The following is a 17,932-nucleotide window of genomic DNA, read 5'->3' as shown; positions in this document are numbered from 1 at the left end:
TTTGCAGGGCGCAAATATGCAAACCACAGCAGATACCAAGAAATATTCTTGATTTCAATTATCAAGCAGCCTAATTGGGAATAATTAGTATGCAGATGAAAAGATAATTAACAATGCACGGTAGTATCTCACGGGGGAAAATCACTTAGCCCAAGGTTATAGAAATCCAGAAGCTAGGGTCCTCCAGCAGAGCCTGGAGAAGGAGGCAGACCTCGAAGGCCAGGCAGGCTGCAGGCAGTTGCTGAGAAGGAAGCCAGCCCTGCAAACGAGGCATTTGGGAAAACACATGGCAAATGTTAAGGCCAATGAATATACCTGTCTCCCTTCTGGTGAGACCACAGCATGGTCAGACCCAGGTATGGAATAAATCTAAACGGCACAAGGCCACTCCTCAATTCCATACCCAAGAGAAACATGACCAGTCCATCATGGCACTAAAGCTTGACATAGTCTCAGAATCCTTCTCAACACTGTGGTCCAGGCAGCCATAGTCAGAGTTAGCAGATCACTGGGTCAGAATTATTTACTATAGAATGCAAGGAACAAAGAAGGCTCATGTTGGGTACATCTCACTCCTGCAGTCAGGAGTTTTGATCTTCTGGCACAGTTAGGCTGACACCCTTGCACACACAAAGACCCTCTGGCATCATTACCCTCCATTGCCCTTAACGCGACCCCAGACTCCAAATCCTTTTCCAGCTTTATCCTCAAAGACAGCTGCCTTCAATTCCTGCGCTCTTCTGTGCACACACGTCACTTCCCTATCGAGAGGCAAAGTGTATTCCTCCACTCCTTTCAATCCGAGCTGCTCTGTGGCTGCTCGGCCAATGGAATATGGCAAAAATGCACCATGCCATGTGGGTCCTAACCTTTAGAAGAATTAGCAGCTTTGCTTACTGTCTCTTGGGAGCCATGAGTTGCCATGTAAGAAATCTAGCGACCCCACTCAAGAGGCCACCTGGAGAGACAGGATGGAAAAGGAGAGGCCCTGTGACTATAGGGAGAAAAAGAGAGAGGAAGAGAGAGAGAGAGAGAGAGAGAGAGAGAGAGAGAGAGAGAGAGAGAGAGACAGGCCCAGCCATCGCAGTGCCCCAGCTGAACCCAGTCATCCAGCTCCTCATTGCCAAGGTCTCTGACCTGAGAGCAAAACATTCCTAGGACTTCTAGACCAGCCCAGACATGAGCTGAATTCCACCAAGAAACCTGAGTCAATGCCATGTGAGGCAGGGAACTGACCCACCAAATTCTCCCCAAATTCCTGGCCCAAATAATCATAAGCAATAAAATAACTATTCTCTTAAGCCGCTGAGTTTGGAGTGGGTTGTACTGCAGAAACAGATAACCAGGATGATCTGTTCACGGGACCCATTCCACGGCAACTATAAGTGCTCCTCAGGGCTCTGGGTTCTCACACTGATCCCTGCAAGTGCCCTGGCCTTACCATGTCCAACCTGAGTCAGGGACCTGCATCCTGGACCGAGACGCTACACTTCTGATCACCCACAGCCTAGCCCTCAGCTCACCACCAACTTCCCTCTTTTAAGCTGACATGTACAATTTCTCAAGAACTCAAGTTAATTACCGACTTCCAGACTCAAAGGTTCCAAGTGTTGTCTATTTGTTATTCTATTTTTAAAGAATACAAAGGGCAAACTCCCCCTCCTTCTAAGGCTGGTGCCTTTGAGAGCTGCAGCCAGTGACTGGCTCAGATTCACAAAGGCAAGCCTGCAGGTCTGCAGCAGATAACCCTCACACTGCTCCAGCCACGGGCAATCATGGATCGGGGAGGGGCTTGTCGTGCTGAAGTTTTCGGTGGCCCTCCAGTTCACAGGTTCCATCTGGCTCATTTTATAGATGAGGACACTGAGGCTTGTCGGGGAGGCATGGCTAGTTCAGGGTCACAGAGGAAGTGGGTGGAGACCGCAGCAGACACCCACCCTGAGTCACAGTTCAGGAGTGACCGCTACCTCCCTCCACCTCTCTGCACCGACAGCTCCAGGGAAATGCTTCTTTTGCACACGCTCCAGCTTGTGCGTGTCCTTTAAAGTCCCCCTTGGCTTAAGCCACATGTGCAGTCAAGCATAGACTTGCTTCTGCTTTGGGGTCTTTATGCAGGAACTCACTGAAAAGCTCCCCCTAGGTAAGAAGAGCAAAGAGACCCTCTCCTCTGTTTTTAACTTTCCTTCCCATCCCCTGACACACATATACACAGTAGCTCGGGGTACAGTACGTGTTCTGGTTTAGTAGTGTGCACATGGACCCTCTGCCCTTTAATTAGGTTGGATGGCAAATTCTGGTGCAAAGCCACAAGGAATGAGCCTTGCTGGTTTTGTTTTAGGAAGAAGGGCAGTCCAGATCCCTTTACCAATATCAATCCATGATGAACATCTGGCACGGACCCTGGTGTCTACAAATGCCTTTAGCTGCTCTGACCCCAGCTTGAATGCTAAGGCTTGGAGGCATCCCAGAGAGACTCGGCAGCTGGCAAGAGCTTCTCAAACAACAGTTACTATCACAAGGCATGGCTGGAAATTGTTGCAACATGTACTTTTTTGTGTGTCTTTTTTCTTTTTACAACATGCATTTTTTATTTTTTATTTCTTTTTTTTTTTTTGAGACGGAGTCTCGCTGTGTCTCCCAGGCTGGAGTGCAGTGGCGCGATCTCGGCTCACTGCAAGCTCCGCCTCCCGGGTTCACGCCATTCTCCCGCCTCAGCCTCCCAAGTAGCTGAGACTACAGGCGCCCGCCACCACGCCCGGCTAGTTTTTTTTTTTTTTTTTTTTGTATTTTTAGTAGAGACGGGGTTTTACCATGTTAGCCAGGATAGTCTCGATCTCCTGACCTCGTGATCCACCCGCCTCGGCCTCCCAAAGTGCTGGGATTACAGGCTTGAGCCACCGTGCCGGTGCATGCCTGTAATCCTAGCTACTTGGAGGCTGAGGCAGGAGAATCGCTTGAACCTGGGAGGTGGAGGTTGCAGTGAGCCAGGATTGCGCCATTGCACTTCAGCCTGGGCAACAAAAGCAAAACTCCCATCTCAAAAAAAGAAAAAAAAGAATAGAGATATAAGAGGCTACCTCATTAGGTTGTTGTGGAAATTAAAGGAGATAACCTGTTTGCAAAGCACCTAGTACAGTGTCTGTCGTGGAGGAAATCTTCATTTAAAATAAAAAATGCTCGTTGTATGAGCATTTAAATGAAGCATTTAAATAGAAGCATTTAAATGAAGATTTCCTCCACGACAGACACTGTACTAGGTGCTTTGCAAACAGGTTATCTCCTTTAATTTCCACAACAACCTAATGAGGTAGCCTCTTATATCTCTATTCTTTTTTTTCTTTTTTTGAGATGGGAGTTTTGCTTTTGTTGCCCAGGCTGAAGTGCAATGGCGCAATCCTGGCTCACTGCAACCTCCACCTCCCAGGTTCAAGCGATTCTCCTGCCTCAGCCTCCAAGTAGCTAGGATTACAGGCATGCACCACCACACCCAGCTAATTTTGTATTTTTAGTAGAGACGGGGTTTCTCCATGTTGGCCAGGCTGGTCTCGAACTCCTGATCTCAGGTGATCCACCCGCCTCGGCCTCCCAAAGTGCTGAGATCACAGGCATGAGCCACCACGCCTGGCCATATCTCTATTCTTTATAGATGAAGAAACTAGGGGTCAAAGAAGCCAGAAACAAGCTCAAGGTGACCAGCAAGCTGCAGAGTCGGAATTTGGATAGAAGTTCAGCCAACTCCAAAATCCAAGTTCTGCATGGATTTTGCACTAATGACACTGATTTATCAAAACTTTATTTAGTACTACAAACCTGCACTAATTTACTTACACTTATCTCCACATCATTCACTAGTGTAATTCATGTCAAATACGCAAAACTGTCACCCATGTGACAGCCTCAGAGTGCTACTGGGATCACAGAAATACAGTCCAGCAACCAAAGAGGAAGTTCAAGTAGTTTATGCTCTCTACATGTATTTTTCAAACTAAATTTTGTGGATCAGTTATTTTTCTTCGAATTCCCTTTTACCTCTAAGCCACTTCCTTCACGGGTTCTTCACTTTTCAAAAATTTTTTTTTTTTTTTTGAGATGGAGTCTCGCTCTGTCGCCCAGGCTGGAGTGTAGTGGCCGGATCTCAGCTCCCTGCAAGCTTCACCTCCCGGGTTTACGCCATTCTCCTGCCTCAGCCTCATGAGTAGCTGGGACTACAGGCACCCGCCACCTCGCCTGGCTAGTTTTTTGTATATTTTTTTGTAGAGACGGGGTTTCACCGTGTTAGCCAGGATGGTCTTGATCTCCTGACCTTGTGATCCGCCCGTCTCGGCCTCCCAAAGTGCTGGGATTACAGGCTTGAGCCACCGCGCCCCGCCGGCTTTTCAACATTTAGCCCCAAATCTCCTCAACATAGGAACAGAGTTAGGGGCGAGAAGCCGCTCCCCCGTGCACACTCTCCAAAAGTGGCTCCTTTTCAACCAGTTTTTAGAGAAATGTGTTGATACAATTTTCTTTCTTTCTTTTTTGAGACGGAGTCTCACTCTGTCTCTCAGGCTGGAGTGCAGTGGCGCGATCTTGGCTCACTGCAACCTCTGCCTCCCAGGTTCAAGTGATTTTCCTGCCTCAGCCTCCCAAGTAGCTAGGATTACAGGCATGCTCCACCATGCCAGGCTAATGTTTGTATTTTTAGTAGAGACGGGGTTTCACCATGTTGTCCACGCTGGTCTCAAACTCCTGGCCTCAGGTGATACACTTGCCTTGGCCTCCCAAAGTGTTGGGATAACAGGCGTGAGCCACCGCACCCAGCGGACATGACTTTATGGCCTTGGAGAAGATACTGAAGGAAGCTTGGTGAAGTCAAAGCCCTAGAGTTATGGGAGGAGGTGCTTCTTCTGAACCCACATTTCCCTATGATTCAAGTTGTGCTGAAGAGGAAAAGTGGCCCAGGACACACCTTAGCTCTCACCTTCTCTCTCGTTTTGTTTTGTTTTTTTTTTTTTTTCTGAGACAGGGTCTTAGTCTGTCACCCAGGCTGGAGTGCACTGCCATAAGGCTCACTGCAGCCTTGACCTCCTGGGCTCAAACTGTCCTTCTGCCTCAGCCTCCATATAGCTAGGATCACAGGTGTGCACCACCATGCCCGGCTGAGTTTTTGCTTTTCTGTAGAAATGGCAGGGGGGGGTCTCATTTTGTTGCCCAGGCTGGTCTTGAACTCCTGAGCTCAAGCAATCCTCCCACCTCAGCCTCCCAAAGTGCCTAAGCCACAGCAACTGGCCTTATCATCATAATAATTTAAAAATAATTGTTGAAGGCCGGGCGTGGTGGCTCACACCTGTAATCCCAGCACTTTGGGAGGCTGAGGTGGGAAGACCACGTGGTCAGCAGTTTGAAACCAGCCTGGCCAACATGGTGAAACCCCGTCTCTACTAAAAATACAAAAATTAGCCAAGTGTTGTGGTGTGTACCTGTAATCCCAGCTACTCGGGAGGCTGAGGCAGGAGAATTGCTTGAACCCGGGAGATGGAGGTTGCAATGAGCCAAAACTGTGCCATTGCACTCCAGCCTGGGTGACAGATTGAGACTCCATCTCAAAAAAACAAAACAAAAACCAAAAAAACAAAAAAATAAAACAAAAACATTTGCTAAAAACTATCTAGGCCATCAAGATCCAAGTTGCAAAGAAAAGAAAACATACTGGGCTTCCCTTAATGGGTTATCAAAGCAGCACACAGTTAGTCCTGAGCTGAAGGTGACCCTAAATTGACTTTGGCCCAATCCCACGTGAAATTCTAGTCTCAGACCATCGTGTTGCACAATTCTAGGGAGCTCTATTCATTATGTAGAGGTGGTGAATTTTACTTCCCTCAATTGGTCAGTGCATAATGTACATGGTGACCCAACTTTACAAAGAATTGGTGATTTTCAGAAATAGCATTTCCCCTTAGGACAAAACAGAAGCATCAGTTTCTCTTTATAACTTTGAGACCTTTGGATGATCTTCAGTGGATGCACAGTGAAAAAAGAAAGAGCCAGCTCTGGGGGCTATAGAAGTCAGTTGAGAAATAAGCATTTGGCCAGAAGACAGCCAAAGAAAAACAAATGGCCAGGCTCCCACCACGTGGCCCCTCTCCTAGGACACTGGTTTCCCATGGGCTATTTATGGTTAGAACCAGATGCTGTCAATGAGGGGTATGCAGTGACCACTGCTATCCCCCCACCATCTATTCCCGCGGTGTACAATTTTAATTTATAATTGTGGGTGAGTCATATATATGCTCGGAAGGGGGCAGGGAAGGGCCACGGATTTAGATAAATAGGCTGCAAAAGATACAGTGAAAAACGCCAGACCAAAATTGAAGAGACTGGACTTGATCGGTTCAACTACATGGGTGTGCCCTTCCTGCCTCCCCCAACCTAGTATTGTTACATCTCTCTTGAGAATGAGGGCCTGGGAGCTGCTGTTACTATCAAGGTGGATGTGAGACAGCTCTCACACATTTCGGAACAGAAAAGGAGCATCTCAGAATTGGTAATGCTTCAAGTCTCTTCTAAAACTGAACATCTTGGCTTGGCATGGTGGCTCATGCCTGTAATCCCAGCATTTTGGGAGGCTGAGGCGGAAGGATCACTTGAGGCCAGGACTTCGACACCAGCCTGGACAATATAAGGAAACTCTTGTCTCTAAAAATAAGACAAAAATCACCTGGACATGGTAGTCTCAGCTACTCAGGAGGCTGAGACAGGAGGATCGTTTGAACACAGCAGTTGAAGCTACAGTGAAGTATGATTGCATCACTGTGCTGCAGCCTGGACAACAGAGTGACGCGCTCCCCCTCAAAAAAAAAAAAAAAAAAAAAGGCAAGTTCACATTTGCAGGACTCTCCATGTGGGTGTGGCGCTATCTTTCTACACAGACTGTATTACTCACATTAGCCATAATGAAATACCACAGACTGGGTGACTTGTTGCAGAAATTTACTTCCTCCACAGTCCTGAAGGCTAAAAGTCCAAGATAAAGACGTTGCCAGGGCTCGCTTCTGGTGAGGCCACTCCTCCTGGCTCGTCACTTTCTGCTGTGCCTTTCTTCTGCTTATGAGCAGAAAGAGAGCAAGCTCTGGTTTCTCTACCTCTTCTTACAAGGACAGCAGTCTTACTGGATGAGGACCCCACCCTTAAGATCTGACTTTACCCCCTTAAAAGCCCTATCTCCAAACACGGTCACACTGGGGGTTAACGCTTCAACAAATGAATTTGTAAAGAGGCAGGTATAATTCAATTCAAAACAGAGGTTGTAAGTCTAGGAAGGAAATGACAGGATTGCTTTTTTTTAAGATAGAATCTTGCTCTGTTGCCAGGCTGGAATGCAGTGGCACAATCTCAGCTCACTGCAACCTCCACCTCCCAGGTTCAAGCAATTCTACCTTAGCCTCCGTAGCAGCTGGGATTACAGGTACCTGTCACCACGCCCAACTAATTTTTATATTTTTAATAGAGATGGGGTTTCACCATGTTGGCCTGAATGGTCTCAATCTCCTGACCTTGTACTCCATCCTCCTCGGCCTCCCAAAGTACTGGGATCACAGGTGTGAGCCACACACTCAGCCTGCTTTTGCTTTTAAATAACTCTGCCCAGACTCTCTTTCGTAGCTGCTCACCGTGCTCCTGGCTCCAGTCAAGAGGCTCCTCCTCACTCACCACATCCCTACCAGCCAAACCCTGCTTCTCTGCCTCCATTGCGCACCAACCCCTACTGCCCATACCAGTCCTGCCCTTTGCAATAGATGCCCATCTCTCTTAGATGTAACCTGGCCCAAACCTGTCCCCACTGACTACTAAACCTGAACCTTACTCATAAACTGAGGCCTTTGCTGAACCTATTACTCCATGTGGTTTGTTTACAAGGAACTCAAAACTCAAAACTACATCTGGCCACTTCGCAATGTACACTGTGTGCTCGGAATTAGAAGGTTCTTGGTCTCCTTGACTTCAAGAACGAAGCCGTGGACCCTCGAGGTTGAGCGTTACAGCTCTTAAATAAGGTAAGTCCGCAGTTTCTTCCTTCTGGTCAGTTCATGGTCTCGTTGGCTTCAGGAGTGAAATTGCAGACTTTCATGGTAAGTATTATACAGTTCTTAAAGCACCACTCCTGGACTTGTTCGTTAAGGTTCGTGGTCTCACTGGCCTCAGGAGTGAAGCTGCAGACCTTCGCAGTGAATATTACAGATCACAAACGCCTCGCGGACAGCTCACAAACGCTGCACAGACGCAAAGAACCAGCAGCTCCAAAATTCGTTGCAAAGAGTAAAAGAACAACCCTCCCACACTGTGGAAGGACACCCGACCAGTTTACCACTGATTGGCTAGGGCAGCCTGCTTTTATTCCCTTATCTGACCCCACCCACATCCTGCTGATCGGTCCATTTTACAGAGAGCTGATTGGCCTATTTTACAGAGAGGGGATTGGTCCATTTTACAGAGCGCTGATTGGTCCATTTTACAGAACGCTGATTGGTCCATTTTACAGAACGCTGATTGGTCCATTTTGACAGCCTGCTGATTGGTGCATTTACAATCCTTTAGCTAGACACAAAGCGCTAGAAGAGTTCTCCAAGTCCCCACTAGGTTAGCTAAATACAGAGTACTGATTGGTGTATTCCTGATTGGTGTATTTACAATCCCTTAGCTAGACATAAAAGTTCTCCAAGTCCCCACTAGACTGGGGAGCCCAGCTGGCTTCACCTAGTGGATCCACACAGGGGCTGCAGGCAGAGCTGCCTGCCAGTCTGGATCTGCGCCTGCACTCCTCAGCGCTTAGGTTGTCGATGGGGACTGGGCACCACAGAGCCGGGGGCAGCCGAGGCTCCGGCGGTGTGGGAGCCCACCTCGGAGGGGGCCGCTAGGACATGGCCCGCTGCTGGTCCCGAACCTTGCCCCCTGTGGAGGCAGCTGAGGCCCGACGAGAATTCCAGTGGGGTGCATGCGGGCGGGCAGTGCTGGGGGACCCGGTGTAACCTCCGCAGCTGCTGGCCCGGGTGCTAAGCCCCTCACTGCCCTGGGCCCGCCGTGCTGGTGGCCGGGGCTCTGAGTGCGCCTGCGAGAACTTGTGCTGGCTTGTGAGCCGCAGGCAGCTGCGGTTGCCCCCGCGCCTCTCCTTCCACACCTCCAGGCAAGCAAAGGGAGCCGGCTCCGGCCTCAGCCCGCCCAGAGAGGGGCTCCCACAGTGCAGTGGTGAGCTGAAGGGCTCCTCAAGCGCTGCCAGAGTGCATGCGGAGGCTGAGGAGGCGCTGAGAGTGAGGGCTCTACCACATTGTCACCCCTCAACAGGACCATATAGCAAACATCTTGGCCACCTCATTCATTCATTCAACAAATATTTATTGAACACCTACTATATTCAGCCATTAATCCAGTTGTGTGGGATCCATCAGTGAATAAAACCAGCAAAGAATCCTTCCCCTCATAGAGGTTTTTTTGGTGGTGGTGGTGTTTTGAGATGGAGTCTCGCTCTGTCGCCTAGGCTAAAGTACAGTGGTGCGATCTTGCCTCACTGCAACCTCCCTCCCGGGTTCAAGCAATGCTCCCTGCCTCAGCCTCCTGAGTACCTGGGATTACAGGCACCCGCCACCACGCCCAGGTGGTTTTTGTATTTTTCAGTAGAGACAGCGTTTCGCCATGTTGGTCAGGTTGGTCTTGGGATTCATCACCTCAGGTGATCCACCCGACTCAGCCTCCCAAAGTGCTAGGATTATAGGCGTGAGCCACCACGCTTGGCCCCCCCCCATAGAGTTTACATTCTTCCCATCCTATTCTTCCTGTTCATACTTTCCCTTTGCCCTGATTTCTTCCATTTCTAAAATATTTATTGTCCTGTGTCCATTTCAGTCATACTGTATTTGACAGTATTTCCAATCTTATTATACTAATCTATAACTTAAGGTACTGTATATTTTTTGTAAGGGTCTAATTGCCTTTAACAATAATTAGATGGAGTTACTGTAAGAAATAAATCACATATATGAAATACCAAGCACATTGTAGGAGCTCAACACAAGGCAGTTTTCTGTTTTTTTAAATCTTAGATATTTAAGACAAACCTCAAATTCTATCTCTGTCTAGGAGTCTTTAATGGCACCAGAAAATAAAAGGAATTTCTCTTTGTTTTCTATCTTCTCTTAGTACCAATTCATCCACCATGTTGACACCCTGTTACAGTCTTTCATAAATTATTCTCTATTTCTCTCCCGTGTGTGTATCAGGCTTCCTTGGGAGTAGATAGTAAACTTCCAGAGGGAACAGAGCCAGGTGTGTGTGTGTGTGTGTATACATGTATTTTTTGAGATGGAGTCTCACTCTGTTGCCCAGGCTGGAGTGCAATGGCACAATCTTGGCTCACTGCAACCTTCGCCTCCTAAGTCCCAGTGATTCTCCTGCCTCAGCCTCCCAACTAGCTGGGACTACAAGCATGTGCCACCACACCTGGCTAATTTTTGTATTTTTAGTAGAGACGGGGTTTCACCATGTTGGCCAGGTTAGTCTTGAACTTCCAGCCTCAAATGACCCACCCTCCTCGGCCTCCCAGAGTGTTGGGATTACAGGCGTGAGCCACTGTGCCCAGCCAATATTCATAATTTGCACAATACAATCCAGGTTTCCGTAAGAGCTGAAGTAATGTGCATTCTTTCATTCTCACTCTCTATTTTATTTTTAAGATCTGGCCCTCTTTGCCAAACAATACCAGTTTTCTTAACTTAGGTGAGGGGAGTTGTGCATTTAAAAGGTAATTTGATTTACATTGCTAGAACACATTCATCATCTAGCATGGGGAAAAAGGCAACGATAGTTCCAACAAAAGAAACATTTCATGTAATTCAGAGCAAAGGGCAAGAATATTACAGTATTTTCTATAATAGGAAAAATCTGCAGTCACAATATTTGAGGAAAAGAGCACTATTTAAGTCAACTGTGGCGCATCCACTGGATGGATGCACTTATGATTTTAAAGAAACACATTTTGAAGGATCCTTACTGAAATAAGAATGTGCTGTTTGTTGTGGGAAAGGCAGTATGTGAAATGCAGACTATGATTCCAGTGTTATAGACATTCTATTTACATGTATACATACACTCAGGAAAAAAAGATTTGGAAGAAATGTCTTAGAAATGAACAGTATTGGCCCGGCACAGTGGCTCATGCCTGTAATCTTGGCACTTTGGGAGGCTGAGGGCAGATTGCTTGAGCCCAAGAGTTTGAGACCAGCCTGGGCAACATGGTGAAACCCTGTCTGTATCAAAAATACAAAAATTAGCCAGCCATGATGGTGGATGCCTGTAGTCCCAGCTACCAAGGAGGCTAAGGAGGGAGGACTGCTTGAGCCTAGAAGGTTGAGGCTCCAATGAGTTATGATCGTGCTACTGCACTCCAGCCTGGGTGATAGAGCAAGATCTTGTCTCAAAAAAAAAGAACAGTATCTATGGGTGGCAAAATTATTTATAAAAATTTACTTCATGTTTATACAGTGATTTCTTTTACAATCAGGAAAAAAGAACACATCTTGTGTTGAAAACTGAAGTCAAAGAAGGACCTCTAGGCACCACTTTGGGACAGGCGCTGCATTGGGCAATGTGAGAATGACCAATTATCCTCCTTGGGGTCTGGCTTTTACCCCAGGCGCTAGCATGCAGAAAGTATTCCCTTAAGCCAGAGGGATACATTTATTTCTCTTTTTTTTTTTTTTGTTAAAGTTCTGGGATACATGTGCAGAATGTACAGGTTTATTACATCGGAATACATGTGCCATGGGTTTGCTGCGCCCATCAACCCGTCATCTAGGTTTTAAGCCCCTCATGCATTAGGTATTTGTTCTAATGCTCTCCCTCCCCTTGCCCCCAACCCCTGACAGGCCCCAGTGTGTGATGTTCCCCTTCCTGTGTCCATGTGTTCTCATTGTTCAACTCCCACTTATGAGTGAGAACATGCGGTGTTTGGTTTTCTGTTTCTGTGTTAGTTTGCTGAGAATGATGGTTTCCAGCTTCATCCATGTCCCTGCAAAGGGTAAGAGCTCCTTCTTTTTTATGGCTGCATATTATTCCATGGTGTATATGTGCCACATTTTCTTTATCCAGTCTATTATTGATGGGCATTTGGGTTGGTTCCCTAAAGCACTCTGTAATTTAGGCTTTCCACAAAATCCAATGGCCGCTCTTTACAATTAAGGCAAAAGCTTCTCTGAAAATAAAAAGTGCTTTGTTCTTCCCATTCAGAGAGCATGAAGCCCAGTGCTCTTCTATGTATGAGTGGAGCTGAGAAGACCAGCTGGTGACCAGTGGTCACTCCCAAGAGCAAACAGGGAGGGCCACAGGAAGGAAAGCAAATGTGAGGGCAGAGGCCATCCTCAGCCAGGCCCTCTCCCCTGCCCCAGCAGACTGAGGATGGAATTCATAGCTCCCTGATTCCCCCCAGTCAGCAGCCACGGCAGTATTTTTAACAAGGCATAAAACTTGCAATTCTATTAAAAACACATGTCTCTTGTTTCAAAGTACTGTTAGCAACAGCCACTGTTAGTCCGTAAACACACCATCAACCAGGGAACACACTCATTCGACTGAGTCTCAAATGCTGAGTATTAAATGTTTTACAAACAAACACTGGGTCTTCTAGCTGGAAGAGATTTCGAGATAATCTTCGGGCTATCTCTCTGTCTTCTAGAGACTGTTCAACCTGCTTGAAAACACTAACCATTCCTATTTTCACCATTTCTCAAAGAGAAGAGAGAAGATCAGTAGGGCAGGCTTTTTAACGGCAGGGTGGGGGGAAGGAACCACAGAGTGGGCAAAATGGAACCCAAGGCCTGGAAGGCCCGACTTCTGCCCTTAGATCCATCATCGTCAATGCATGTCCTTGGGAAGTCTATGGGCACCTTTAAAATAAAGGGAGAACTGGACTGGTTGAACTCTCAGGTCCAAGGCCTAAGGTGGGGAACTTGAGCCCTGCTATGTTAAACCCAGCTTTAAATCTCTTTCCCCACTTAACAGCTATAGTAGTTTAACTTGTCTAAGACTTAGTTTTGCCATGTGTACAGCAAAGGAAAACAATGATGCCTCCCTCATGGGATGCCTTAAAGATTATATGAGACAAAGAAAAAAAAATGCCTCTAACAAAGGGCTTGGCATATAAAGCTCTGTAACTCTCATCCCCTCTCTACTTCCAAGAATGCTGCCATGAAGCCCATGAGAAAGTAAATATGAAGAACAAATGAGCCAGGGTTGGGGGTGTTGGGGATGGAGAGACAGCCAGCAAATCACTGAGAACTGACTGTGTATCTACAAGTGGCAGTTGCTGCAGGAACACAGGCCATGTGGCTGCTTAGAAGCCAGTTCCATGCACACAGATTATCAGGCATTTAAATGTTTCCCCTCAAATCCTGATGTCTGAGGTGGAGGGGAAAGTAGGGAGGGAACCTCCAGATCAGATATTTTAGACTCCAGGAAAGGAAACAGAAAGCTCTATTTATCTGGGCTCCCCAGCTTGCTAATTAACTTACGGACTGGAAACTATTCTCATGTGTCAGAGTCTGCACATCTTCTTGTTATTAGAGAAACATCTGCTCATTATCCCCATGGTTTCCGAATGTGAGAGAGAACCAGAGTTGCGTTCCCAGATGCAAATGTGCGGCATCAAAGCTGCCTCGGGGACTGGTGGCCCCATGCAGAGTGTGGGGCTTCAGGAGATTAGAGGTAGTGGATTAGAACAGGCAGTGGGTTTTGTAAATAAAACAGGAAGAAGGCTTTCATGTCTGAGGATGCCGAAGGGATTGTGACTAAAAAGACACCTGTGTGTATAGCTAGAGGTCTCCCATTGAACAGGTCAGGAAAAAGGACTTCTCAGCCAGGCGCAGTGGCTCATGCCTGTAATCCCAGCACTTTGGGAGGCTGAGGTGGATAGATCAATTGAGTTCAGGAGTTCAAGACCATCCTGGGCAACATGGCACGTCTCTACAAAAAAATACAAAAAAATTAGCTGGGCATGGTGGCACACGCCTGTAATTCCGGCTACTTAGGGGGCTGAGGTGGGAGAATCACTTGAACCTGGAAGGTGGAGGGTGCAGTGAGCCAAGATTGTGCTACTGCACCCCAGCCTGGGGTGTAAGACTCTGTCTCAAAAAAAAAAAAATTTTTTTTTCCAGGCCTGCCCCCTTTCCACATAAAATTCAGGTTTTAGCCATTGGACAAATATTCATGGAGGATCGATCCACTGTGTGCTCAGCACTGGGTCTGTACAACAGCTCAACCCCGGAGACTGGAGACTCAGATGTCAGATGGCAAGTGGCTCCAGCACTAGAAGCACACCTGTCCCCACTCGGGCGCAGGCAGGGGCAGCCTGTGCTTCAGCAGACGACTGTATCCTGTGGACAGAGGGACTGGGAAGAAGACAGCCCCCTGGGAGATGGGAGCCCAGGCTCAGAGATGCCTAGCTCCTGACATTGGCAAGAACTCCCTTCTTTTTCCCCCTCCCAATCTAAGGTCACCAAGTCTCCTGGTCTACCCAGGTCTGAAAGGTTTCCTGGGATGTGGGACCCTCCTATGCTAATTCCATGGCAGTCCTGACAAACTAGGATGAGCTGGTCACCTTAAAATGTCCCATCCCTTTTCCTCCTCAGCCAGGTAATGATTTCACTCTTCCCTCATTGGGAAACTGTTATCAAACAGCTTACCATTTCTTCATGCCTTCGTTTCTGTATCTGTAAAAGGGAAAGGCTATAAGACTTTCTTTCACAGGGACGTTGGGGATCTTAGCAGGCAGGGCCTTGCAGGGAATGTGGCAACCCTGGCCTGAACAAACTGCACACAAGGATGAGACGGGGCCACCTAAATAAAAGGACTGAGAGCAGGACATGGGTGAAGGAGAAAAGAAGCAGGGACATAGGAAGGGAAAAAAGGGAGAGGGCTTTTGAAAGCAAAGACCTCCAACTCCCCATCTACCACTGGAAACCATCTGTTTAACGCAAGCATCCCAAGCTCATCCTCCACCAACTGCTGGCCAGCCCTTTCCTCACCACACCTCCTCCTCAGCCTCCACCTGTCTCTCCTCCCTTCTGCCCCCTGAAAGGCCCCACCATACACTCCTGACCCCGAAATCAGGCATTATCTTGGCTTTTTTCCTCTTCTACTCCCTCTGGGCCTAACTTGCCTTCTCATCCTCCCAATCTCTCTCACATCTTGTGTCCCCCAGTCCATTCCCACAGCCTCTGCCTGGCTCTCATTTGAGCCAAATCACCTGTGCACTGCAGCAGACTCCTGTCTCCATCTGTCCCACTCCATGCCGGCCTCCACTCTGAAGCCAAAGTGTAGTCTGTCTAATGCACGGAGTTGATCCTTAAGATCCTTCAAGGGTTCCCCAAGCTTTCAGGATGGCATTCAGACTCCTTAGTTAAATCTCCCAACCTCCTCCTTTTCTTTTTAAGTAAAACAGAGGGCCAAGTGTGGTGGCTCATGCCTATAATCCCAGGAGTTTGAAACCAGACTGGCCAACATGGTGAAACCCCATCTCTACTAAAATACAAAAAAAAAAAAAAAAAAAAAAAAAAAAAAAACCAGCCAGGTGTGCTAGTACGCCTGGAATCCCAGCTACTCCGGAGGCTGAGGCATGAGAATCGCTTGAACCTGGGAGGTGGAGATTGTAGTGAGCCAAGATCACGCCACTACCCTCCAGCCTGGGTGACAGAACGACACTCTGTCTCAAAAAAAAAAAAAATATATATATATATATATATATAAAAGTTAGAGATGGGGTTTTGCCATGTTGCCCAGGCTGATCTCGAACTCCTGGGCTCAAGTCCACCTGCTTCGGCCTCCCAAAGTGCTGGGATTAGAGGCATGAGCCACTGTGCCTGGCCTCAACTTCCTTTCTAATCTGGCACTTCTGAGCTCCCCAGACTACGTCTTTGCCCCTCACTCCTAACCTTGATTTTAGCCATAATGAACCACAGGTGCTTTCCTGGACAGTCCGTGCTGCTTCATGCCTCTGCCTTCAACATTCAGCTCAAAAATTCCTTCCTTCCTCTGGGAAGCCATTCCTTAGCCCACCCCTCGCCCACCACCTTCTTAAGATTGTTCTGATTTAGATGCTTCTCTTTTTTCCTGCCCCAGTACTCTCCACCATTGCACTCACCACAGTGAACAGGATGGGTTGGGTACATGTCTTTCTTCCCTACCAGAATATAAAATCAATGAAGACAGGGTCTTCACAAATACTCGACTTCCTATCCCTAATGGCAGCTCAGGGCTTGGAGCATATTACAAATACTGATTGAACGAATGAATGAAAACCAGCAGCCTTGTCCACACACAACAATACCAAACCCCAAAGCAGGTTCATGGTCAGGGTCAGATCTTCTCCACTGCTGAAGAATAGGAAATACTCCAGGCAAAGACACATCCTCTGCCTGCCATTCCAGCCCTGCCACAAACCACAGCAGGGAAGACGGATGGGGTCACAAACCAGGGGGCTTTGAAGGCAGATGACCTCAGACTGCCGCCCGAATCTGCAGGTACTTCCTTGTGTAACCTTGGGGCCACCTACTTAATTCCTGGCCCTTGGCGTCCTCATTTATAATAAAAGGAAAATAATAACACACATTACAATATTGTCATGAGGAGTAAACGAAATGATGTATATAAAACATTTAGCACTTTGCAGACACTCAGTGCTGGTTCCACCCAGCCTTCTTTTTTCCAATATTGCCAGAACAGAGGCAGAGCCTAATAAAATTTGTATTCACAGTGCACTCAGGCAGCTCCTGCTGGGTGAAATTCAGTCTAAGAAATAAGGAAGGGGCTGGGTACGGTGGTTCACGCCTGTAATCCCAGCACTTTGGGAGGCTGAGGCAGGCGGATCATGAGGTCAAGATATCAAGACCATCCTGGCCAACATGGTGAAAACCTGTCGCCACTAAAAAATACAAAAAAAAAAAAAAATTAGTTGGGCACGGTGGCACGCACCGGTAGTCCCAGCTGTTTGGGAGGCTGAGGCAGGAGAATTGCTTGAACCCAGGAGGACGGAGGTTGCAGTGAGCCAAGATCGCGCCACTGCACTCCAGCCTGGCGACAGAGCGAGACTCCATCTCAAAAAAAAAAAAAATTAAAATTAAAAAAGTAATAATAATAAAGAAATAAGGAAGGAGGCAGAGGCTTGCTTTCTGCACTGCAGCCCGGAGGCACTCAGTCACTGCCAGGGCATCCCAACCAGACCCAAAGGTCTCATGGCTTCTTGGCTTGGAGGGAGGTTGTATTATTGCGCACGGTAATCTCAGAGGCCTCCTGGTACCCATGGAGCAGCTGGAGGGGCTTCGTGCCAATGTCCTCTGCCCCTGCCCTGCTGGTTCAGAGCCAGAGGAACAGATTGGGCAGTGGGCTCCTCCTCACTTTGGAGATCAGCATTTTCTGCAAAGAGACACAGAAGAAAGTCTAAAAGAGAACATGAGGACATGTCAACAGTAAGTGGTTATCTCCAGGGACAAGATTCCAGGTGATTTTTAAATCTTCTTTATGTTCTTTCCGATTTTCTTTTTCTTTTTTATTTGGAGATGGAGTCTCACTCTGTTGCCTAGCCTGGAGTGCAATGATACGATCTCAGCTCACTGCAACCTCCGCCTCCCGGGTTCAAGTTATTCTCCTGCCTCAGCCTTCTGAGTAGCTGGGATTACAGGTGCCCGCCACCATGCCTGACTAATTTTTGTACTTTTAGTAGAGATGGGGTTTCACCATGTTGGCCAGGCTGGTCTCAAACTCCTGACCTCAGGTGACCCACCTGTCTCGGCCTCCCAAAGTCCTGGGATTACAAGTGTGAGCCATCACGCCCAGCCATGTTCTTTCCTATTTTCTAAACTTTCTACGGTGAATGCTTGTATGGTCTGAAAACAGGTACAAGGCCCATGTTATA

At 47.6% G+C, this 17,932-nt stretch overlaps 1 protein-coding gene across 3 annotated transcripts in view; it reads right to left on the bottom strand.

Moving 5' to 3' along the window:
• The window catches only part of PDZD2 (PDZ domain containing 2), a 480,171-nt gene that overhangs the window by 405,500 nt on the left and 56,739 nt on the right, over nucleotides 1–17,932 (bottom strand). For 2 of the 3 annotated variants that reach the window (XM_050793801.1, XM_050793803.1), the window contains exon 1: nucleotides 1,442–2,880. The exons of the other annotated variant lie outside the window; for it this stretch is intronic. The gene's annotated coding sequence lies outside the window, so the exon portion shown is untranslated. Of the gene's footprint in view, nucleotides 1–1,441; nucleotides 2,881–17,932 lie in introns of those variants that run through there. 3 annotated transcript variants of the gene reach the window in all.

This window comes from Macaca thibetana, chromosome 6 (assembly GCF_024542745.1).
Source record: "Macaca thibetana thibetana isolate TM-01 chromosome 6, ASM2454274v1, whole genome shotgun sequence".
NCBI lineage: Eukaryota > Metazoa > Chordata > Mammalia > Primates > Cercopithecidae > Macaca > Macaca thibetana.
This window is presented reverse-complemented; position numbering and strand designations above follow the sequence as displayed.